The sequence below is a fragment of the Halichoerus grypus genome, chromosome 9 (genome assembly GCF_964656455.1).
Source record: "Halichoerus grypus chromosome 9, mHalGry1.hap1.1, whole genome shotgun sequence".
Lineage (NCBI taxonomy): Eukaryota > Metazoa > Chordata > Mammalia > Carnivora > Phocidae > Halichoerus > Halichoerus grypus.
The window spans coordinates 2223266-2247641 of NC_135720.1; the positions used below are offsets into that span (position 1 = coordinate 2223266).

Below are 24376 nucleotides of genomic sequence, written 5' to 3' on the forward strand. Positions count from 1 at the left end.
TTTGCTCACTGTTATGTTATAGTGTAGCTTTGGAAGTCATTAACTACTTGAAAATCAAGAAACTCCATCTCCATGGAAATAGTTTTTCCAGTAAGCTCTGAAGCCAACGATGAAGGGTTGGAAGAACCCCCTTCTCACTCCCAAAGGGATAGAAGGTCTTGTTTTATTTTTAGAAGCAAGATATCCTGGATTATATATCTTAGTTACAAAGATTTAGGCAGCAATGAAACATTAATTCAATAAATAATGGAAATCCTATTTTTTACTTTCCTTTTGTTCAACAGACTGTCGACAATCCCTGAAAAATGTCTTCCTGGAATCGTCTTTAACTTTTTGAAATATAACACCGACATTTTCAGAACATTTTTCAATGTGCCAGACATTATTTTAGGTACTTGGATTCGAATGAAAATATTACCACTGTCTTTGTCTTTGCCTTTAAGGGGTAACAACTTAATTAGAAGGGAAGAGGAGGGGCTGACGTGAGAAATGTGGCTGCAGGATAGAGTGATAAATGCCAGAGCAAAGCACCGTAGACACAGATAGTAGAGCAGGGGAGACCTTGGACTTCGCAAATTGTAGCCACCGGCGGAATTCTAGAAGGAAGGTCTCCATGAAGCACCTGATCATCGTGCGGGTGAAGGGAATTTGATTCTGAAGACTCTAATGTTGAACCACTCATGCCCTGGCCCCACTTTCCAGCATTTCAGGGTTGCGGGACGCTGTGATGTCGTACCAGGAGGACAGCAACCTGCGCGCGGGGTCAGAGTGGAGCTGGTTTCCCCGCCGGCATGGTGCCTGAGTGACACTGGAATTCTGTGGCCAAGAGAGTTAGTTGGCCTTGGTTGTGCTTGGCCTCTGCCCACGTGGAATCAGGGGTTACATCCATGGGCTCTCTCCCTGAGTCGGGAAATCTGAATTTTTTAGTGGGTCATACTAGTGATGTTAAATGTTGCTTTAAAATCTCAAATCAGACCAAGAAACACTTATTTAGAAAGCAAGCTGCTGTACTTCCAAAATCCTCAAAAGATGGAAGAAGCTGGTGATGGTCAAAGCCAAGCTTCTAGGACAAGAATAATTCTCACTCTAATTCAAGATATTTCTGCAGGAGTAGAGTGTTGACAGTGTTCCTGCACCAGGATCTCCGTCTATACATGGTAACAACTGGGAAGATGAAGATAAACCATACATGCTTTACTGGAGGATTGGGGCACATTGGGAGAGGTTTCCACAGCTGCCAACAGTTCACACCATGTATTTGTTGCAACACCAGCCCCCCCAGATGCGCTCTGACATGAGGTCCCATTGTTAAGAAATATGTCACAAGATTTCATTTTCATTTTCCACTAAGAACTTATTGTTCATTTTTGTGGAGTGTTTAGCACATTTTTAAATACTATTTAAAGAATCTTAGTAAGGCCATTGTAAAATGATAATAATATGCATTTAATATTTTACTTTTATAAATACACATTTCTGATTTTTATAATATTTATAAATTTCGCATTCAAAAAATTTTTTTTAATTGTATGAATTCTGAGCACTGATTTTAAAATCCATCATTACTACTGGTGTTGAAGGGTGACTTGAAGAAAGTCCCCAACTATGCCGGGACTGGATGTATCCTGCCAGAGCTTCGAACGCTAAGGGGCGTGTGTCTGGTTGTGTGCGGTGTGAGGAGACGCCAGGAGCCTGGGCAGTTCTGCGGGAGCCCAAAGGATGCAGGAGGGAAGGTACTGTGTTCAAACCCCAGGGGATACTGCTCCCCACATTCATCCGCAGCTTCCTTTCCTAGTGGGACAGAAAACAGGGATCGATCGACCATGAGGATGGAAGAGGGCACAGGAGGACAATCCTCGTGGGAAGTCGTGGGTACATGAGGAGCAGCAGCCCCCGGGGTCAGCGCCGACTGGCTGGACCGGGCTCCGCTCACGGCCCCACACCTCCCCGCTTGCCCAGCTTCTAAGAGAGGCTGGTCTACGATGGTCTCCCCTCCTCCCCCACTCCAGCAACCAGCAAGAGCAGAAGAAAGAAGGCAGGCGACAGCCAAGTCAGTGACAGAGAGCCACCTGACGGATGAGGAGGAGGGAGCACCAGCACGCTGCTCGGGGCGGAGGAAAGCCCGTGACACGGGAGGAGCCGCGGATCATAGGACAACACAGAAGTAAGACGGAGGCCGTCCTGGGGTGTCCCCCAAACTTGCGTCCTTCCAGGAACCACAGAACATGAGCTTCCTTGGAAATGGAGTCACTGTGGATGTAACTGTTGAAGTGAAGGTGAGCTCATATTGGAGAGGGGTGGGCTGCCATCCCGTGTGACTGATATCCTCACAGGGAGAGGAGGGAGACCGCGGCGGGGACTGGCAGATGTAACGCGCCAGGGAGCACGGCGGACCTCTGGGAGGAGGCAAGGAAGGACCCTCCCCCGGAGACCTAGAAGGGACGCGGGTCCTGCCAGCACCCTGATTTTGGACACCTAGCCTCCAGAACTTAGAGACACTGCGTGCGGGTCTGTTGTTCTAACCACTGTGCCGTGGCAGCCCCGGGGGGGACGCAGGGGCATTTTGGGAAACACTGCCGGCGACACCAGCTCCCTATGGTGCTTCTGGAGAGGCGTGACTAGTCTTGGCTACGAAACTGTGTCTCTTTGTAGGTGGCGCGGAGCAAGCCTGAGCCATGTGGGGCCTGGCTTGTGTCTGGATTACAGTGTGACCGAGCTGACGTCTGTTTCACAGGATTATTGTAAGGCCCTATAGGACACAGTCTGGGTAACCTATGTCAGGTGCCTGGCATACGTTACAACAGCATGTCATAGGATTTTTATTGATTATTGGCAGCAAATAGGCAATGTAAAATATAAAGGTTTGTTACATTTCTCTTTTTTTATTCTAAGGTTTCTGACAGGTCTTTGACAAAACACAAGTACGTAAAGATTTTATTTAAAGATCTATTTGATGGGGCGCCTGGGTGGCTCGGTTGGTTAAGCACCCAAGTCTTGATTTCGGCTCAGGTCATGATCTCAGGGTGATGAGATCGAGCCCTGCATTGGGCTCCACACTCAGAGTGGAGTGTGCTTAAGGTTTTCTCTCTCCCTCTCCCTTTGCCCCCCTCCCCCACCACTTGCACTCTCTCTCTCTCAAATAAATAAATGAATCTTAAAAAAATAAAGATCTATTTGCTGATATTATATAAAGATATATAAATATAATAAAGGTAGCTATATTTGTTAGAAACTTGGAAAAATTCAGGTGAAGGGTAGCAGAATTAATAAACAGTGGCAACTAGACTAAAAATGGTTCAAACAGCATGGTCAGTATTTGCCATCTCAACCTGAGGCACACAATTCCTCCGGGTTCCAGGTGCATAAAGTTCAATGGCTTTAAGACATCTTAAACTGAAAGATTATGGGACTTGATTTTGAATTTTTCCAAAGAGTCACTATACAGCGTGGATGTAAAATGAGTTTGGCTAAGAATCCACCTGCTAATAGGCTGAATGATCGCAGATGAGGAGAAAGTTCCTCCTCTGCACCAAGGGGTGATCCAGCCTTCAGGGCTCCCTCCCCGAGCAGATGGGACAATGGCTGAAAATCTGCCGCACACACGTGCGCAGAGCAGCGCTGGAGAGAAGTCAGCGGAGGTGAGCATAGAACACGGATGTCTACTGGCTCCGGGAACAGAGAACTCAGGGGAGAGGGAAGGCCTTTGGAGACGCTGTCTCTAGCGCTCTGGACTGGATGTGGTGGGTGAGAGTTTAGTCGCCCTGGATGTACTCTGGGGCACTCTCTGCCAGCAGGATGACGCGGCCCCCTTCCAGAAGGGGTGGGCCTGCTGCAATTGCTCACTCCTTCGTTTCCCAAACACTGACCGAGTGCCCACTGCGTGCCCGGCTCTGGGCACCCCAGGGAAGGACAGATGAGCCTCCTGATTCTTGGAAACTGTAATCCTAATGGAAGGAGAGCCCCATAAACAAGTGAGTAAGTAAATGAACAGAACACTTTCACTTATTGACGGACGTACCTCGAAAATAAGATGATGCTGTGTTGGATGCCATGTGTGGGGCTGGGGACTCTGTTTTCTGAGGTGGGCCGGGGAGGGCTTCTTGGGGGTGGTGACCTGTGAGCAAGACCTGAAGGTCAAGGGTCAGAGCGCGAGAAGACCCCGGGCAGGACGCTCCAGGAGTGGATAGCAAGTGCAAAGGCCCAGAGGCGGGAGCGGTCTGCACCGTGGAGAAGAGAGAGGTGCCGGCGTGGCCGGAGATGGCATGGGGCGGAATCAAAGTGAGGGCGGGTGGGTGACGGGTGGAGAATCTTACTCGAGGTGTTCCTCCGAGGGGCTCACAGCTCAGCTGCACCAGCCACACTCTCTCTTCGAGGAATTTGAATCCGGATTGGGACCCGTCCCTAAATGGGGCTCAGAATGCTTTCCAGCAGGTCTGGGACAAGCCCAGGTGCACGGGGCCACGCGAGGCAAGGAGGGCCCACAGTGAGACACAGCCAGAAGGAGACCGAGCAGGCCACGCGAGCCTCTGAGGCTCTTCAGTTCCTACCCTCCCAGCACGTGGAGCCCTCTGGGTGCCATGAGGCGGCCCTGGATCCCGGAGCTGAATTGTCCCGTGTGCCCCAGCAGGTTGGACTGGTGGACCCGGGTTTCAGCCACGAAACCCCGAAGCGCAGAGGAGGGCCGCCTGACACCACGCGAAGAACCATCACTGGTGGTCTATCCGTTGCCCCGAAGGTGCCACTGGCAGGAGGGGTCTGGTGGGGGGACCGGAAGATGGCCGGGAGCAAGAACAGGCTGCGGGCGGAGCCAGGAAACAAGGGTACAAGCATCCGGGACCGCACAGGCCGTCTGGGCGGTGGGCTGGGCATGAGGCTCCGCCCGGCGTTGGCACAATGCCCGGCTGGAAGCAGGCTGTGGTGGCGTCTGAGAGCCGAGCCCCTGGGATGGGGAATGCATGTGGGAGGCTGGCCTCCTGCTTCGGGAAGTCCGGGAGGCTCGGGGGTGGACCAGGAAGGAGTGAGCAGGCCTTCCTCTCGGGCCAGCCACCGGCTTTGGGATCAAGTCTCAGGAACCCAACGCGCCCTGTGCTGTCTGCGATGGAGGAGGGGAAGCACCAGGCAGAGGCCCGGCGGGGGAGGCCAGCTGGACACACGACCACCAAAGGGCTGGGCAGGGGCTGATGAGAAGGCCCCTCTGCTGCGAGCTGCACCCGACCGGCCGAGCGGCCCAGCTTTTCCCTTCTCTCTCCCAAATGTTCCAGGATCCCCCGCCCTCCCCCCCCCCCCCCCGCCTACCACGTGCACCCCCATCAGACCCGGTCAGGCCCAGGACCAAGACCAGCTGAACAAAACCCTGCCCCCTGGGGCTCCAGTCCCCCAGACAGGTGGCTCTGGACCAGCATTCTGCTTGGATTCCTGGAGCTTCTGGACACGACCCAGCCCTGGCCCCAGGCCGCTTGTGGCCTTCCAGGGGGAAGGGGGCTTCTGCTCCACCCGCACTCAGCGGGGCGGGGTCCCACAGGGTCCCTGCAGCAGCACAGCACGCCCTCCGGGCCCTGGGGGCAATCCAGGCTGTCAGCACAGGGCCAGACTGAGCAGGGCTCCTTCTCAGGAAATCCCCTCCCCTCCCCTGAAGTAGGGCCGTGGGGGTCCCCTATTCCCCCACCCCAGGCTGGCAGTTACGTCTGCGGGCACTTGAACCTCAACAGGGGCGGGTTCAGGCCTTTCTGCTTGGAGGCGCCTGGGCCCCCCCCAAACCACAGGCTGCAGACAGGGTCCCGAGGGAAGGGTCCCAAGGTCATGCTCCCCAGCCACACCAGAGTCCCCGCTCAGCTCCGCCTGGCACCTTGCTCATCAACACTATCCCTGTGGGAGGGACCCTTCGCTTTGATCTTGAAAGTCCAGGAAAACCCAGGCCTCAGGACGTTGTGTCCAGTTAGAAAAGTGGAGAATTCCCAGAAAACAGGGAGACTTGCCTCAAGTAGCACAGAGGGCTCCAGGAGGCTGCATGGAAGCTTCGGGAGGATGTGGCAAGCCCGCAGAAGGGGGTGTGCTCAGCTCTCCCAGCATGTCTCACTCACCCCTGCACAGCTCGGTACCTCGGACCCTCCTCCGATGCCGCCGCCTGGCAAAGCCAGCTCTGCCGCGACGCCGCGTCCCCCGGGCCGGTGCTGGCCTGGTTCTGGCATTTCCTCAGGATGGGAAGACCGCCTGCCCGAACTAAGCTGTCTGCCTCCCAGGAAAGACCACCCCCCTCCTCCGCCGCGGCTTTGCTCTGAGCTCCTGGGGAAGAGCCGTGTCCTTACGTTCCACGCTGACCGCGTGAGGCTCCGGGCGTGCTGTGGGGGATGGACGGGGCGGTGGCCAGTCAGGGAGAGACCGATCAAGCGCCCCACGCCGGCGAAGAGAGCCACCGCCCAGAGCACGTCCCGTCCGACGTGCCGCGGCCTGAACAAGAAAGCGCGAGCCGTCTGGGGAGAGAGGCCGTTTGTACACGTCCCCCGAGTTTTCTTTTGCTGGGCCCTCAAATCTGGCTACACCCTGCTCTAGTAATAGCTACATGCCCAAAAGTAGGAATAAATCTGCTGTTGATCAGCTACAAGAGCAGATTGTTTCATAAAGTGACAGATTATCTCACATCCAATCGTCAGGGCTTACAATTTCAGTTTACATCAGCAGTTTTGAGGGGTTACTGCGGATGTTTACCAGCACAGTGCTTCCAATGGCTGCTCACACCACCTCCGCTGAGCTCCAAATACTTGCTCCCACACCTGGTGACCGGTCATTCCTGAGTCACCCTCCACTCCCTGTGCCAGAGAAGAGCATCTCCAGGGTTTGTTGCCGTTCGCCCGCCAAATGCCCTGCTGTGGTGACACAGGCCTCCCCAGACTGCCGCATCCGCGGGCGTACCCCTCCTGAAACAGGTGGGCAAAGCCGCCCGACAGCCGTGATCGGAAGCTGACATCAGTATTGCGACAGAAAAGCAAGCAAGTTGAATCAGTCCTCACATTGGTCTGTGTTGGAAGCAAACGATATACATCTTTCCAAATCCAGCTGACTTTTCTTCTAGAAATATCTTTGCTTTTGTGTGGTTTTAGTAACAGTACTTAATTACTTTTATATTCAAAATAACATTAAAGGAAAGTCTGTAATTTGTATGATTAACCCAAGAGAAGCTAAAGTCCAAAAGGAGAGCAACGTTCAAAGGGAAACGTAAATTGGAACGGTTTCTGACTCTGCCTTTGGGCCATGTCTTACTCATCATCATCGTACCTGCCTAGCACTTACACAGAGAATTCAATAGATTTGAGAATGAAGGAATGCATGCTCTCCAGCAAAGACCAGAGCAGAGACCCAGCCAGTATCACACAGGGTCCTGATGGGGCAGTTTTAACAAGTCAGGGACGGTGGCTTCAGACTCTAAGAATATACCTAACCCAATATGTCTAGCCCTTTTCCAGAACTCTGGGACACAGGAGTTGGGGCAATGACCACACCAACTCGGGAAAGACTGGGAAGAGGCATGGAGCAGTGGCCGGCAGTTTGGTGTGGGCTGCCGTGGCTGCCGTGGCTATGGACCATGGCTGTCCAACATGGCAGCTAACAGTAGTGGCTGCCCGGTGCTCATTTTCACCTAGGCTGTTTGAAATGAAGACCAAAGTAATTTTGAAATTTTGGTGGGTGGGACATTTTTCTTAAATAGCATCTTAAAATTTAGGTTGTGAATGTGTAACAACACGGAGGAATAAACATTGGTGTCGCCCAAGATCCTACAAGTCTAAGATCAAGTGGAACAGGATCATGAACTACACAGCCGAAATAACATTTTTCAATGGGCTGAGTTCTAAGTGCAAATGTCGGGAGCATACATGTGGGAGGTATTTTAAAAGACCCAGATGGAGAAAAAAGAACATATCCAAAATGTAGAAGCAAGCACAGCCCCCACAATCCACCTGCTGTCCTAGTCCCAGCCCAGGGCCGGTGAATCAGACCCACGGGGAGATTTGTGTTTACATTAATTAATTGATTAATTAATTCTTTCCCCAGGCAATCCACACACATGATACAAAATTCCGGAGGTACAAAGGGTACCGTGGAAAGTGAGCCTGCGACCACCTCCTTGTGCCAGTCCCTTCTGGGAAAGCAGCATCAGGAATGCTTCCATGAATTTCCATCCAGGTACAGTTGATGCATATGTTTATGAATGATAAAGACCACGAACACTCCTTGGCAGCTTATTTGTGGCTTTGCATTCAACAATGAATCTTTGGTGATGACACCTGATACTTTGGGGTTGGCCCATCTCAGCACATGTGACACCTCAGTCAATTTAATGGTTGCATAGAATTCCATTTCCACTTATTTTATCAGCCCCTCCCAAGGGTCCCTTTGTTGCCATGCTTTGCTTTTACAGACAACACCTCCATAAACAAGCTGGTGTGAGTCCATTCACACATGTGAGAAGCTCTGTGATGCACGGCTTCTCAAATGTGGTCCCTGTAGCTCTGAGACCCTTCTAGGGGACCGGCAAGGGGCTCCCTTGTCCAGCTTCACTCTGGAGTGTGGCCAGATTTCCTGCACATTCTTCAACCAAAGCAACATATCACACAGGCTGAGCGCAGATGCAGATGAGGGAGCCCAGGTATCTTCTCTCAGGCCAGACATCAAGGGAATTTGCAAAAAAATAAAACAATGCCCTCTTTCACTAATTTTTTTGAAAATATAATTTTTAGGGTGCCTGGGTGGCTCAGTTGGTGAAGCGACTGCCTTCAGCTCAGGTCATGATCCTGGAGTCCCAGGATCGAGTCCCGCATCGGGCTCCCTGCTCGGCAGGGAGTCTGCTTCTCCCTCTGACCCTCCTCCCTCTCATGCTCTCTGTCTCTCATTCTCTCTCTCTCAAATAAATAAATAAAAAATCTAAAAAAAAAAAAAGAAAATATAATTTTTAATAAATTATGTGCTATTTATGTTCTCATACAATGGGTTTACTGTTATTTTATAACATAATAGATATCTTTTAAATTTCAGTTTTAATTTCTAATATGGTGAGTATCAGTAGTTTTTGGGATCCTCAGTAAGTTTTAGCATGTAAAGTGGTCCTGAAACCAGAAAGTTGGAGCATTGCGGCTGTAATATACTATTCTAGAAGTGGAATGGGCAGATAAAAGTAGGTGCTTTTACATTTTGATGGATACTGTCAACCTTCATGTAAGTTCTATCAATTTACGTTCCTCCCAATGATGTATGAAGTTGCCTGTTTCCTCAAAGCCTGCCCAGCAGGTATTAGTAAGCTTCTTGATCTTTGCCCACCTGATACTCAAAAACACTACCTCCTTGTAGTTTAATTTTGCATAAACTTGAGTGTAACTTTATATAGTTGAGAACCAGTGTTATTTATTTTTTTTTTTGTAAATTACCTGTTCATGTTCTTTGTCCATTTTACCATTAGATTATTTGTTGGTTTATTGATTTATAGGTGCTCTTTCTATGTTAAGGACATTGGCCATTTGTCTGGATATACATTGCACTTTCTTCTCTTACTGGATCAATTTCTGGACTTCCTGTTCTATTCCAATAACTTTCAACAACCAAGCAAAGAAGAATTTTCTAATCACTTGAGTTATTTATGAGCTGGCTTTCTTACTAAGATATGGGCATGTTCTCAAAGGAATACGTATGCAAAGACTGGCACGTTGAAGAAAAAGTTCTAGTTTTGTATAGAAGGTTGAACTAGAGTAACTCTAAGGTCCTTTGAAATACCATGAAAGCACCTCAGAGCGTACCCACAGATTTCAAAGCAGCCCTCACCGAGAAGATTTGCAATGCCGCTGTTGGTTTACACCAAGTGCAGGAAGGGCCTGGTGTGCAGTTTCGACAAAGAGCATCAAGTGAGGCCTTCGGTGAGAGGCCCAACTGCAGGTGCAACAGGGTCTTTCTCTGAGAACTAAGAGTAGAACGTTGGATGTGAAATAAAGCATAGAGTCTTCTGTTACACATGTGAAAACTGGGGCCAGAAGGAGCAAGAAACTTGCCCCAGGCCCCACAGACAGAGAGCAGAACCCAGTGTCCAGGGGGTCCTCTCTGCCCTTCCGTGACTAGAACACAGAGTGATTATGACTTTAAAATATTCTTCAACATTCAAGCACAGCGTGTTTATGCTTGTCATTTAAATTGTTCTTTATTGTTCCTTATTCAATCACAGGTTGTTTTTAGGCATGACTGTCTTTCATGAAAGGACACCTGGTGGCCTTATCGTGAGGACTGGGTGATGCTTGCATCTTGGCTGACACTGCCCCAGGAGAGGGCTGGCAGAGAGCTGATGAGCTGTCCCCACTGGGAATCCCAGGTTACTCATCAGCCGTGCACGGTGCCTTTTTCCTTCACATTGTAACATCTCTGGTAGAAGACCTGTCTTCTAGTTGATGACAGTCATGTGTGACCTGAAACCGTCACACAGTTTTGCTGCAGATGTGAGAGTGTGAGTAAGAATATGCCCTGTGCACAGCGTGGAGACTCGTCATTCCTGGTGCTGCGGCTGGACACCCGTGGGCCCAGGAGTGTCCATCACCCAGTAACTTGGCTCATCTGAGTAATGACATGAGTTGACTTGTTTCTGGAAACCTTTCCTGCCCCTTCTGTTTAGATTATAAAGGACCAGCATCAACATGCACAGAATGGGTGTTAGGAGTTCGTGGAGCCCACCTTTAGGGAAAGCCAGTCCAGGGTGCTCTTAAAGGCTAGAGGTCAAACCTGTGTGGGGAAGCCTGCACGTGGATGAGGTGAGTGGAAATGTGACCCAAGAGTGTCAGATGCTGAACTCGAAGATTTAAAAACTCCTCAACTATCCACCGTGCTTCTGCGTTTCTGTTCATGGTAAGTACCTGCAACTAAAGGAAAGCGCCCAGTACATGCACAATTCTGGGCAATAGGATTGCACTGTGTAATTGTTTCGTGGACAGTACTTTTTTTCCTTTCTTCTGGCACAAAAAACAGTGGTGAGGTTTTTTTTGATGGGGTCTCAGATCCAACAGAGTATGGCCCAGCTATGCAAAAGCCCATATCTGCCACTACTTATTCCATATTCAGCTGTCACTCACTTGTTCAGTTGGTGGTTCATTTATTCATAGACTTTCTTCTCAGCAAGCTCTTAGCGAGTGCCGCCTGTGCATGGTGGGTGGTGTCCTGGTTGATGTTCACGAATGAGACTGACTCACAGCCCAGGACTCAGTGTATACTCTGATGGGCAATGAGGTGCTAGTCCCACGTCGGTGACAGGGGACTGGACTGCATGACAATATGTAGCTGGAGATCTTTAGGCTTTGTAGAATGATTAGTGTGTGTGACATAATATCATGGCATTTAATATTATGGGTTGATTTGTGTCCTCCCAAAAGAGGCATGTTGACGTCCCGACCCCTGGCACCTGTAATAAGGCCCCTGGAAAAGAGGTCTTCCCAGGTGTCATCAGGATACCATGAGGCCAATAAAGGGGCTCCTAATCAACATGCCTGGGTCCTGAAGGGACCCACAGGAAGAAGGCCATGTGATGACAGGGTGGACAGGAGTGTTGTGGCTGGAAGCCGAGGCCCAAGGAGCACCAAGGACAGTGGTACCACACAGCAAAAACGCAAGGACTCACCCAGACCTCAGAGGTTCTTTTTTTTTTTTAACATTTATTTATATATTTCAGAGACAGAGAGAGAGCACATGTGTGCAGGGGGGAGGGGCAGAGAAATCCTCAAGCAGACTCCCTGCTGAGCGCAGAGCCGGACACAGGCCTCCATCTCATGACCCTGAGATCATGACCCGAGCCAAAGTCAAGTCGGATGCTTGATGGACTCAGCCACCCAGGCGCCCCGGACCTCAGAGGTTCTGCTGGTGCCTTGGTTTCAGATTTCCGGGCTCTGGAACCAAACGAGGGAGATGCACTTTGTGGCACTTTGTTACAACAGCGCTAGGAAATGGATACACTTGGTTTTAGAGCTGACGTTGTGTGGCGAGACTGAAGCCTTTCTTCGTGTACTAGACTTCTCTTGGGACACTGGGGTTTTTGGTGGCGGGTGAGGCTGGTGGACAAGCTGCTGTCTACTCAGTGAAGGCTGTGAGGGCCACCTTCCTTCCAACACGTGTGTCCATGCTCTCAGTAAACAGCAGGCATCTATCAGGGAGGACGTACCACTCAGCCCTACTGACTTTAATGCAAATCTAGCCTAATACAGGATGCTGGCCTGCCTTCCCAGCATCACAGCAGTGAGCAGAGAGAAGCGGTCATCAGGTAAAAAGGAAAAGATGCCCTAAGAAGGAGCCATTTTTATTCTTCTGCCAGAGCCACATTATAATACCTGGAAGGTGGTTTGTATTGTCAGAACACTTTGTTGGATAATTGTGGAGGTATCGCTTTCTGATCCAGAGAATTGTGCTCTTTCTGACTTTGACCCATTCATTCGTTCCACAAACATTTACTATGCACTAAGAGGCAAACACTTTTTTTTTTTGCTCAAAATCTCAAAATTAATAATAACATTTTAGTTTGAAAATTTAAAAATAACTAATAACAGCTTCCTGGCCAGAAGAGAAAGGCTCTCTCATACCAAGAACCTCAGAGTATTTGGTGGGAGGAATTTAGCTGGGACAGCTTAGGTTGAGTTAATTTGTGCTTCGTCCACTGGTCCTGGACATGGCTCGGGGTCGGGTTTGGGGAGCCCGCGGGGAGTGATGTGAAGTGTCAGCCATCCTGTGACACACACACATCTATACCAAGCCCCCAATGGGGCGTTGGGGGGACGCAGAGACAGGCCTTCCATCTAAGTGACTTACAAGGGAAAAGCCTGGGTTCCAGGGTAGTGCTAGGAGCTTTGGAGGCAGAGGTTTGCTGGAGGGAGTTAATGAAGGGAAAGGGGCTTCAAAGAGTCAGTTCTTGGCAATATGACAAGAGAACATCTAGCCTTTTTTTTTGAAATTAAAGCCTCTGGTTGGGGCGCCTGGGTGGCTCAGTTGGTTAAGCGACTGCCTTCGGCTCAGGTCATGATCCTGGAGTCCCGGGATCGAGTCCCGCATGGGGCTCCCTGCTCGGCGGGGGGTCTGCTTCTCCCTCTGACCCTCCTCCCTCTCATATGCTCTCTCTCTCTCTCTCATTCTCGCTCTCTCAAATAAATAAATAAAATCTTTAAAAAAAAAAAAAAAAAAGCCTCTGGTTAGGGTTTCCAGATAAAACATAGGACACCCAGCTAAATGTGAATTTCAAATGGATAATGAATATCTACTTGAAAATTTCAGTATGTATCAAATATTGCAAAGGACATATTTATATCAAACATGTATTTGTTGCTTATCTGAAATTCACATTTAACTGAGCATCCTGTATTTTTTATTTACTAAGTCCAGCAACCCTACCTCTGGTTTCACATTTATTCTACAAGTGAAAAATTCAGGCATAGACTAGCTCTAAAAAAAAAAAAAAACCAGACAAAAATGGGGGAGTGATTTTTATTTGCGGTGATTCACTGTGTTGTTGAGGGTTACATTTAACTTCTGTGGGCTTTGATTTTTCAATAAAGGAACAATTGGAGGCTGAAAATACCTGCCTCTAATAATTCCCAAATCCATCATGAGATGAATAGAAGCAAAATATGCAGTAGTTCTCTGAGTTCCTGGGGAAATTGCATTTCATAATCAAAGGTATTTATTACAGCAATTCCTCCAGAAGTCCGCGTTCCAGAAGTTCCCTCTGGCATCTCGGCGTGTTGCAGCCGCTGTCCATCTCTCCCAGCTCCGCTGACAAGTCCCTGGAGGAGGCAATTAGGCCCTAACCTTCCACCCCCCGAGACCAGAGTTCAGGCTCTGTTTCTGTTTTACTTCCCCTCTGGGGCCAGAACTGCGTTTGATGTCAGCTCTCTCCTTCTGCACACCACTGTTTGTTTAACCCTTTGAAGGGAATTCTGAAACAAGCTTGGGAAAGATGCTGCATAAACAGATTTCACATCACCCTTTCATTGCCCATCCGTGTGCATTCAGAAACGTGCTCTGTCTTCCTCAGCCACCGTGTCTACGAACGATACTCTCGTGTTTTCATTTCTGATCTCACAGTGAGAACTGATCTCACAGTGAGAATAAAAATGAGTGTTTTGACGGACAAGAGCTCAGGCTCCTCGTTACTACTGATTGGCTCAAGGACAGGGATCTGGACTGTTCGATGGCTTCGAGTCCATGGTGCCAGTCTCCTCCTTCTCCGTTCTGTCTGTCATCAAAGGTGGCAAACAAGGGCAGCTTCTGGCTCTCAGAGCTCAGGAAATGTATTTCATTTCCTCTGGAGGTAGATCTGTCTTATCAAAACAAGCGATAGCTTCATGATCACTAGCCAGAGTCAGCAAGGAAGCCTTAAACAAGTAACAGTCTCATCCACTATGGGTCACACGGTCTACTTCTTAAAGAAGGAAGGAGAGGTTAAGATTTAAAAAAAAAAACAAACAAGAAAACCCTGGAGCTTTTATGGCCCTTTGTCCAATAGCGGGGTTAAACCACCATCTCCCCTCAGCTATTCTTCAAGGACGTTTACGTGACTCTAATGAAATCGGCTGCCCTATTTCCAACCCGGTTGTTTGTAAACAGGAGATCGGATCACGTGTGCACTGGGAATAACCAGCTAGCAGAGAGCCCAACACACAGACGGTCGAGGTGGAGGCCACAGCTTCTCCGGGGCCTGGTCTCGAGGAAGTCAGCTATGAAGTAATTAATAATCACCAAGCCTAGGATACTTCTTAACATTGATTCATTTGTCATTTTTCATAGGATGGATTTCAACAGACTCATTCTCTCCCCAAACTATTTTTCAGAAACATGTGTCCCCTGGTTGTATTACTTACTTGTATTTCTTCACTTCCTTTTATAGAAGCAAATTTCTTGGGGAAACATTTCCTTTGTTAGCAGCAATCTTTATTTCATATGTTTTAGTGGTTGTTGCTGTCATTTTTGTCATTCTGAAAAACCCACCCAGAATTCCAGTAAATCAACACAAAGTAGAGGCCGTTTCCCACGCGCACAGCCTTCCGCCTTATGGGGCGGCCTGCCCCGAACACGCAGCCGCCAACTTTTCTCTCTCTCCCTCTCGCTTTTTGTGAACTGAATAATATTTCCAACGCAAATGGAGGCCTTACAGTAGGAACTTGTAAAGGAGTCTTTGGAAGGGCAAATGCTCTTTTTTTCTAATCTGTATTTAATGGTCACCTCCTAATGTGTGCTGTGACCTTCCGTGTTCTTTCCTTTTGCTCTCTCGAAACAGAGTACACGAGTGTTGGACTTTTCTTCCCATTTCCGTCATAAAATGCTACCACGGTGCGACTATTACGGGTAATGTTTTGCGAGGATAGCGTCCAAACCTTCAAGGCGTGTGCTCAAGGACTGGTCTGAAAACAGACACAGTGTCTAAGATCCGGAAGAGCCATGATCGGCGTCTCCGCAATACAGCACAGCCTGGTGTTCCCTTTGGGTAAGACGTCGAGACCATCGGATGATCACCGCTGACCTGAGTGAGGCTTCACGCCTGGGGCGGAGCCAGCCTCGCCGCCTCATCGAATTTATGCCCATGTTCTGTGGCTTCTGGAACAGAATATAGGATTCTTACTACCAAATAGTAGACAAATGTGGCATTTCGATAGACATTTCTCCAATCCGTCTTTTTTATTCCCTCACTCAGCAGTATATCTTTCCTGAGTAACTCCTTGTTTTTCATGTGGATTTCTCCGGTTCTCTTGTATCCATCATCTTGGGAAAGGGAGGGATGCGTTTGCTGACTGATTCATGCAGCTAATAAAGGATTGATGGTCCCGACAGAAGCCTGGGGTACACCTCGTTTTTTAAGACGTTGGGAGGTGCCTTGCATTCTTTCCCCTATCAACTCTACAAAGGTCAGGCTGATTGCCCTTATCTTTTAGATAAATAACCAAGGCACAAGAGACGAGCAACATGCTCCATAAATCAAGACTCATAGCTAATCAGTACTTGCGTTGATGCAGAATCCAACCATCAGAAAGAAAGAGCAGGGACATTTTAAACTATTATGCGATGATGATCTTTGTCAGTGAGGAGGCCCCGAGGCATTCGGCTGCTTAGTTTGAAGGCAGGGCCTGGGCCCTGTTCCTCTTCAGAGCCTAGAGCCCGGCCTGATGTAGGCCCTCAGTGAATGTTTACCAAGTTGAGTTACATTTTTGAGATTATGATATAGTTTTCAAATCATAAATGTCTACAAGATAGAATTATTTTTAGTTTAGTATTAGAGTATCAAATGAATTCTTACCGCTTGACAATCAGCAATCTGTGCGGCATTTGGGATGACTTTTCAGTAACCATCATTCTGGTGGAAGGGAAATTTACTAAGGAATCAAGTCTGAGATTTTTTTCCTTTTATTATGTGAATTACCATGACTTGCTCCTGGGTCTTAAGACAAGATTTGGGTCTCAAGAATCTCAGTGATTGTCTTTAATCCATAAGTCTCTCTCAAACTGAAGAAAGCTGAATGACCTTGGGCCTTCCATCCCATCTTACTGAATGATCCCAGAAACACAGACGCCCACCAAGCTTTACTTCAATACATAACCCGTGAAGCCGTAAAATTTGACTATTTGTTTTTACATTTATAATTTCAGATAATCTTGACCAGATCATTTATATTGCGAGCGAAAAGTAGGTGTGTTTGTTTTGGAAACAAAACCAATGACACAAGAACAGCGGATTTACTAATTTTGACACAAACAGAAACAAAAAATGTGGGCCACCCTTAATGGGTCTTTAATGCCTCTAAACTGACGCATTACACTGTATGCACCAGGTCCTCTGATCCGGTACTTTGTGTATCATGCAGAGAGAACACTTTTAAAAAGGGACAGGTCGTTTGTGGACCAGATTCTCACTTCAAAAATATTCAGAATCTATTCAAAAATATTCAGATGATGTGGGAAGACGCCATGGACCGAGTTGGGATAAAATGTGAGCAGGTGGCAGCCCCCCGTTTTAACAACTTCCCAGGGTGGTTGGGGGAAGAACGCGTGGAAGTCACCCTGTGCCCCTCTTTGCTTTGGTTTCAGATAATAATAGAACATTTTAAGAAGTACAGTAATTTGGGTGGAATGTTTTAAAGTAAGAGGAAATAAATTGCCTTCCTAAAAATATCTCACAGTGAATCGGGGAGCTATTGACATAATGTTGTGAGAGCTGACATGGAAGGGAGCTTCCTTCTCCACGGGCGGCTGCATGTTAGGACAGAGACATCCCTGGGTCCCAGCTCTCAGAAGGAGCCTCCGGACGGAGGGAAGAGCTGGATTCTCTGGTGTGGGGCGGGAGAGACTTGGCGAGGAATACGGGCAGTAACATGAGCAATGCCGGGACAGTGAGGTTGATGAATTGAACAGGAATCCCAGGTTTCTGTAAGCAGCATCAGGACATAGTGCCGGAAGTGGTAATTCGCCCAAATTTGATTTATCAATTTAATGCAAGCCCAGTCAAGCCTCCCCCACACAGAGTTTTTCATGGAGCTTTACAAGCTGATTCTAAAACAAAACAAAACAAAATGATGAAACATTAAAGGCTCAGGAATGGTCAATACACGCAGAGAGAGGGAACGTGAGAACCAGATAGCAACATTTATTATGAGCTATTAGGATGCAAACATAGTGATCTGTAGGGGCACCTGCACCCCAATGTTTATAGCAGCAATGTCCACAGTAGCCAAACTATGGAAAGGGCTCGGATGTCCATTGACAGATGAATGGATAAAGAAGATGTGGTTCATATATACAATGGAATATTACTCAGCCATCAAAAAGAATGGAATCTTGCCATTTGCAATGACATGGATGGAACTAGAGGGTACAGTGCTAAGCTAAATAAGTCAATCAGAAAAAGACATGTATCATATGATTCACTCATATGTGGAATTTAAGAAACAAAACAGGAGCATAGGAGAAGGGAAGAAAAACATACAATAAGATAAAAACAGAGAGGGAAGCAAACCATAAGAAACTCTTAACCATAGGAACCAAACTGGGGGTTACCAGAGGGGAGGCAGGTGGGGGAATGGGGTAACTGGGGGATGGGCATTAAGGAGGGCACGTGACTTAATGAGCTCCGGGTATTACATGCAACTGATGAATCACTAGATTCTACCTCTGAAACTGATAGTACACTATATGTTAACTAAATTGAATTTAAATTTAAAAAAAATTAAAAATAGGGAAAAAAAGACGGTTGCTGATGATATAAGAATATAGAAATTGGTCAGTGGATTACAGTGGACAGGCCAGACACAAGCCCACACCCACAAGACCTTAGATTTATGACAGAGCAGTCACAGCTTTGCAGAGGGAAGAAGAGGAATAACCCACCTCATAAAACCAGAAAAAGCGGTTATTCATTTGGAAAAACTAGTGAGCATGGATTCCTACTTCACGCCACAACCAAAGCAATTCCAAAAGGTCTTAGGACTTCTATGTCAAAAGAAACACTTTAAAACCTTTAGTAGAAAATATTGGTGTGTTTCTCTCTGTCCTTGTGATAGGGAAGGAATTCTTAAATAAGAATCATAGGTGTTAACCACACAAAAAAATACATTTGATTCTATTAAAATTAGAAATTCTGCTCATCATAAAGACAACACAGAGAAAACACAGACTATAAATGGGAGAAAATATTCTCAGTGAATTTAACCGGAAAGAATCAGTGTCAAGAATATAAAAATAACTAAAATCAATAGGAAAATGATAAACAACGTTGTAGCAAAAAGGGGCAAAAATCTGCCAGGCATTTCAGAAAAGAGAACACAAACACCCAATAACAAAATTAAGAGGCTGTTGGCCTCCTTAGTAGTCAGAGAAATGCAAATCACCATTTCTGATTCCGGAGGTCTGGGGTGGGGGGCATGCAAGAATTTGCATTTCTAAAGAGTTCCTCTTCCCAGATGCCGCAGTGCAGACTTAACTTTCATAACTGCTGGCTGAAAGAACATCTTTTAATACAAAAAGTACAAAAGCAACAAAAGCTAAATAAAATACTCCTCCTTAGGCTGGAGCGCACTCAGGCACCTGCGAACTCCACAAAACAAAGGCACCAGGAGAACCGGGAGCATCAGATGAGGGCGGTGTGGCCTGCCGCAGTGGGTGGGGGAGGGGCGCAGACGGGGTCCTCAGCGTGGAAGGGGTTGGGTCGGAGAGTGGTGCGAGTGTAGGGTTTTCATTATATGACTGAAAACAGGGCAGTGAACACGTGAAATAAATAAAATGCAAGAGGGCGGCAGAGTCAAGTATGACCCAGTGACAAGAAAATGCCACGAATCAGAAAACTAATTCAGTGATATGAACTTGAGTTCCATTTAAAAACATACAAAACAAAAGAAAAAAATACCCCGTGGATGCCAGTATGAACGGCAAGCTAAGAAGGTCGCCCGCTGGATATTTGAGGAGTCCCACGCACAGTGCCCAGGAAACGCTGAAAGAAGACAGGTCGGGAGTGGCTGTGTACTATCAGGGTGGCCTGCAGGCTTGGGGGCGCCAGGCAGGCTCACTGTGGAGCTGCTCTCTCCCTTCATCTCCATTCAGGCATGGGGGGACACACACACCCACACACCGCCGTCAGCGTCAGGTGCGGTAGAAGACGAGGGACTGGTGGTGGGGACACAGTCGGGGGTGAGTGCATCCCAGCACAACCCTGAGTGGCCTGTGCAGATTTCTCATCTGTTGACTAGGGGACCCACTTTGGGGTCAGTGTGGGCATCATCTCGGGCAGGGGACCGAGGGTTGCTTTGCAAACGGCCAAGCTAAGGAAACACCAGCACTCGTGATAAGAAGGAGGTGACGTCCAACAATATGCTTCGGCTGTGTCTCCTTTCTCTCGGGGTCTGCTTGTCACCTAGATAAAATGGAGCCCTCCATGGCCCACTTGCTCTTTCTCTGTCCACTGACCCTGCTCTGCTTTTCTTCATGGCGTTTCTCACCATCTGAAGCTGATGCGCACGGACTCATTAACTTACTTATTGGACATCTGCTTCAAAAAATACAAGCTCCAGGAGGACAATTGTCTGGTCTATCCCACTCCAAGGGCCCTGGCCGCCTTGATCCAGAAGCTCAGGGTCTCCCCGCATGGTGCCAGCCAGCAGCCCCCCGGCGACACGGAAGCCTCTGCTGGCAACCGGGGCGGGGGGGGGATGAGTCCCCTGGCAGGCAGCTGGGGCCCCGGCCCTTCCCCGTGGGGGGCACTGAGATGAGCACCTCTTTGGGGCCTACCACGGAGAGTGCCATCATGGTGTTCATTATGGAGACGATTTTCTAGCTTCGATCCCACATTCTGACTCATCCAAAACCTACTCAGGAGTCGCATGGCTCTAAACTTCTGATCCAGTAGAGGTCATCAGTCCTGCCGGAGTTCTCGACCCGAGGGAGCGCTGACACCGGCCCAGGCTGGACCCCACTCCCAAGGCTTCTGACTTGGCTGAGCTGGGTGTGGCCTGTGCACCAGGATTTTTTTAAAAATCACCATGAACCGTTCTAACAACAGCCAAGATTGAGAGCCACGACTGTCCAGCGAGGCAGTGACTTCCAGTTCTTGGAAAGAAGACGTGAAACCATGAGCATTGCCGGGCATGTCCGTTCTGTTACGGGTTGACTTATGTCTCCCAAAATTCCCATGTCGAAGCTCTAACCCCTCAGGACCTCACCTTATTTGGAGATAGGGTCTTTACACTGGTAATCAAGCTAAAATGAGGTCCTTGGGTGGCCCTGATCCAATACGACTCATAGAAAGGGGAAATTGGGACACAGACGTTCACAGAAGGAAGGCAATGTGAAGACAGGGGAGGATGGGTCTATGAGCGAGCAAGGCTTCCAGAGAACCCGCCTGCAGACGGTGAGGAGATCTACTCCTGTGCTCGGGCCCCTGGTCTGTGGGGTTGTGTTCCCCCAGCTGCGGCCCCAGCTGAGCACACTCACAGCACACGCAGATCTCTGGCCGGAGTGTGTGCGGGGCCTCATGGCTTGTGAGCCGAATTCCTGGCCACAACTATTTCAGCTTCCAAGTGCATGTGCCGTGAAATGGGGACGTCATTACCATCCTTCCTGGTGACAACGCTGAGGTCCAGAGACACTGAGCCCCGGGTGACACAGGTGTCCTGGGGGGGCCCGAGGGGAAGGGTGTGGAAGAGCAGGGCTGAGGTGCAGGGCGACACCTCGCCTGTCTGACCCTTCTGCCCAGGACGCTGGTGGCCACCTCTTGGCTCCTGCCACTGTTCCTGGCCATGCTCTACAGCTGGAACCTCGGGTCCCAACCAAGAACTCAGCTGCCGGTGGTCTTCCCCCCTCCCTCCCCACAGCTCACCCTGGCGGCTCCTGAGAGTCAGGGACAGGTCAGGACCCACCTGATTTCTAGGTGCCATGAGCTGGGGGACACGGCCTGGGCCGGGAGGACCTTCGTCCCTGCAAGGGAAGTGCTCCCTTGTTCTTAAGTGGAAGTCGACCGCACCACATAACTTCTCTTGCAAATTAGAGTTTCCAGACTGTAGTCCCTGAATCCTCTGGGGTGAGTTAATGCAGCCTGACACCCTGCCTTTAAGCTCCTTCTTTGCTTGACCTCCTTTTCCAACCGAGTCAGGGCTTGCGAGGCCAGCGGTCAGCAGGGTGCGGGCGGAGCCGGGGCTGGCCGGCGTGTGACCGCCGTCGCGGGGACTGTGCTGACGAAGGTCCCGGTGGAGCTGACAGCGATCTGCTCGTCATCTTCCCTGCCTGGTTTGAAAATAATATTTGATGAAAGGCTTTCATTTAATTCTAGCTCCATTTACTATAGCTCAGACTCTGAATTAAAATGCAGATGGGGGAACACCTGGGTGGCTCAGTCGGTTAAGCGTCTGCCTTCAGCTCAGGTCATGATCCTGGGGTCCTGGGATCGAGTCCCGCATCGGAGCCTGCTTCCCCCTCTGCCTGCCGCTCCCCCTGCTTGTGCTCTCCCTCTCTCTCTTTCTCTGACAAACAAATTAATAATCTTTAAAAATAAATAAATAAAATAAAATGCAGAGAGGAAACATCTACCCAGTGACTTGCATAGCCCCTGTCCCCGAATATTGTATCGGCTCCAGCTACCTTCCTGCAAACTTAGTAACGTAACCATACTTGCACCTGGAACTCTTCCCTTAACCATAGCCCCCTCAAAGCCTTGTTCTCCTCCTTGCACTGCCAGGAACTGAGGATGGGACTTCCCTCCTCCTTGGGGGGGAAGGCGCAGGCGGCAGGTGCTTCGTCCTCCATCTCGATTCAGGGACCCGGCTTCAAGAACAGCCTTAGGGAGCTCTGCACGTTCCCCGTAGCCTACAGATGGCAGAGGGCTCCTGTCTGATCCCTCCCAGAAAACTTGGGGGAGAAGGGGCGGCTCAGGACTCCAGAAGTGGCTCGGGGGTCGGCCACCTTTCCAGGATCCACGAGGACCTCCAAGGTTTTCTGACCCCTGGGTGTTAACAAACTGCTTGTGTGTATGAATGCACACACATCTGTGCAAGCACACGTGTGTTAGTGAGAAAGGCGAGGGCTGTGTGTGGGGAGAACGTGGGTGTGGCGTCGGCCGTGAGACGGAGGAACCGCTGTCTGCGTCCTGGGGTCCCCATCAGTCTCCTGGGGCTGCCACAGAAATCACCACAGCCCGGGGGCTTGCAACAAGGGGAGAGTGCCCCTCTCGGGTCTGGGGGCCAGGGTCTGAAATCAAGGTGTCAGCAGGGCCCGCTGCCTCGGAAGTCTCTGGGGAGGAGCCCTGCTGCCTCTCACGCCCCTGCTGGGACCACCAGGCCTTGGCAGAGGGTGGGGGGGCCGCCTGGCTCCCACATCTGCCTCTGTCTCCACGGGCCTTCTTCCGGGAGTGTCCTCGCCTCGAATCTTCCCCTCCTTTCTGTTTTAGGACGCCGGCTGTTGGATTTAGAGCTCACCCTACATCCAGGAAGACCTCATCCTTAAATCCAACTGCAAAGACCCTTTTTCCAATGAGGCCATATTCACAGGTAGTAAGGGTGAGGACTTGGACACATCCTTTGAGGGGCCCGGGGCTGAGGAGGACGCGGCAGACAAGAGATCCCCATGGTGGAGAGGACAGAGGCCTCCGCAGAGACCAGGAAAGGGACGGTTCCCCTGCCAGTGGACAGAGCATCGGGCCAGACCACTGCCTCGGCCTCCGCACCACCTCTGCTCCGAGCCCCGCTCCAGAGGCGGTGTAGACCGCCACGTGCAGGGCGGGATGGAAGAGAAACGTCTGGCTAAGATGTGAAAAGTGGACCATCTCCCCTTCCCTGGCCGAGATTCCTACTTTAAATCAAGAATGAAAAGGTGATGACTAGACAGGCTGGGCTTCTTAATAGCTAAGCAGGCTATGTTTGTGATTAAAAATGAAGGACATTTTAGAGCTTGCGACTGACCAGAAAAATCCTGGGATTTGTCCAAATTTCATCCAAGTAAATAGGAAAAAAAAAATCACAAAATCAATTTTAAGAGAAAGTGGGAAACCAAAAAAGAAAAAGAAAAAGAAAGGTTTGTCATTCTCTGTAAGGTTTAAATACATTTTGGTGGGATTGGCTGTCGAGCACATTGCCTGCCCCAAGGCCAGGGAGGGGCCGACCCCTGGTCTCCCCCTGGAATGTGACTCGAAGACTGAAGAAAATTGCTGATGTTTCTGTGTCCCGGTGTCCGTGTACGTGAGGAGTTGACACGCGGTGCTGGGAGTGATCCAGTTCCTGTCCTTTCTGACCTCGCTGTCCCTGGTCCTTTGAGCCTGTGCAGTCGCCCTGGAAATGCCCTTCATGCCCGGGGTAGCAGGAGTGTGTCTGTTGCTTGCAGTCAGAGCCCTCGCGGGCCCACAGCATCCCCGCCTCCACGCTGTATGTGGGGAGACAATTCAGGTAACGGGTTCCCATCCGTGTGATGCAGAAGTGATGCTTGTGCTCCGGGCAGCTGGAGACCCGAGTCACAGGCATGCTGGCCGAGCGGAGCAACCCGTGTCTTCGTCCGTCCGGGCTGCCCTGGCAGAATCACGCAGACCGGGCAACTTACCACAACAGAACCTCATCCTCATATCCCGGGTCGGGGCGCCAGCACGCTGGGGCGAGCGCTCTCTTCTGGGGACAGACGGCGGTCTTCTCGCTCTGTGCCTCCAGAGCGCGGGGGCAGGGAGCTCCCGGGCCCCCTTCATCAGGCACCAGTCCCATTCGGGAGGGCCACACCCTCATGACCCGATCACCTCCCAGAGAACCCACTGCCAATACTCATCTTGGGGGTTAGCTTTTCAACTTACGAATTTGGGGGGACACAAAGATTCAGACCACAGTGATGTGTGTGCTTTGCAAACTGTAGCTCATTCTACAGCCAA

At 49.5% G+C, this 24376-nt stretch overlaps 1 long non-coding RNA gene across 2 annotated transcripts; it reads left to right on the forward strand.

Annotated features, from left to right (window-relative positions):
- The first annotated feature begins 1657 nt into the window (after positions 1-1657).
- Positions 1658-15821, forward strand: LOC118537924 (uncharacterized). Of its 2 annotated transcripts, XR_013441001.1 has the most exons (5): positions 1658-2276; positions 8047-8178; positions 9476-10872; positions 11394-11651; positions 13691-15821. It is a non-coding gene; the product is annotated as an uncharacterized LOC118537924 (long non-coding RNA). The 2 variants fall into 2 exon arrangements; XR_004918359.2 differs by lacking the exon at positions 11394-11651 and having other exon boundaries at positions 1661-2276.
- Positions 15822-24376: the final 8555 nt, after the last annotated feature.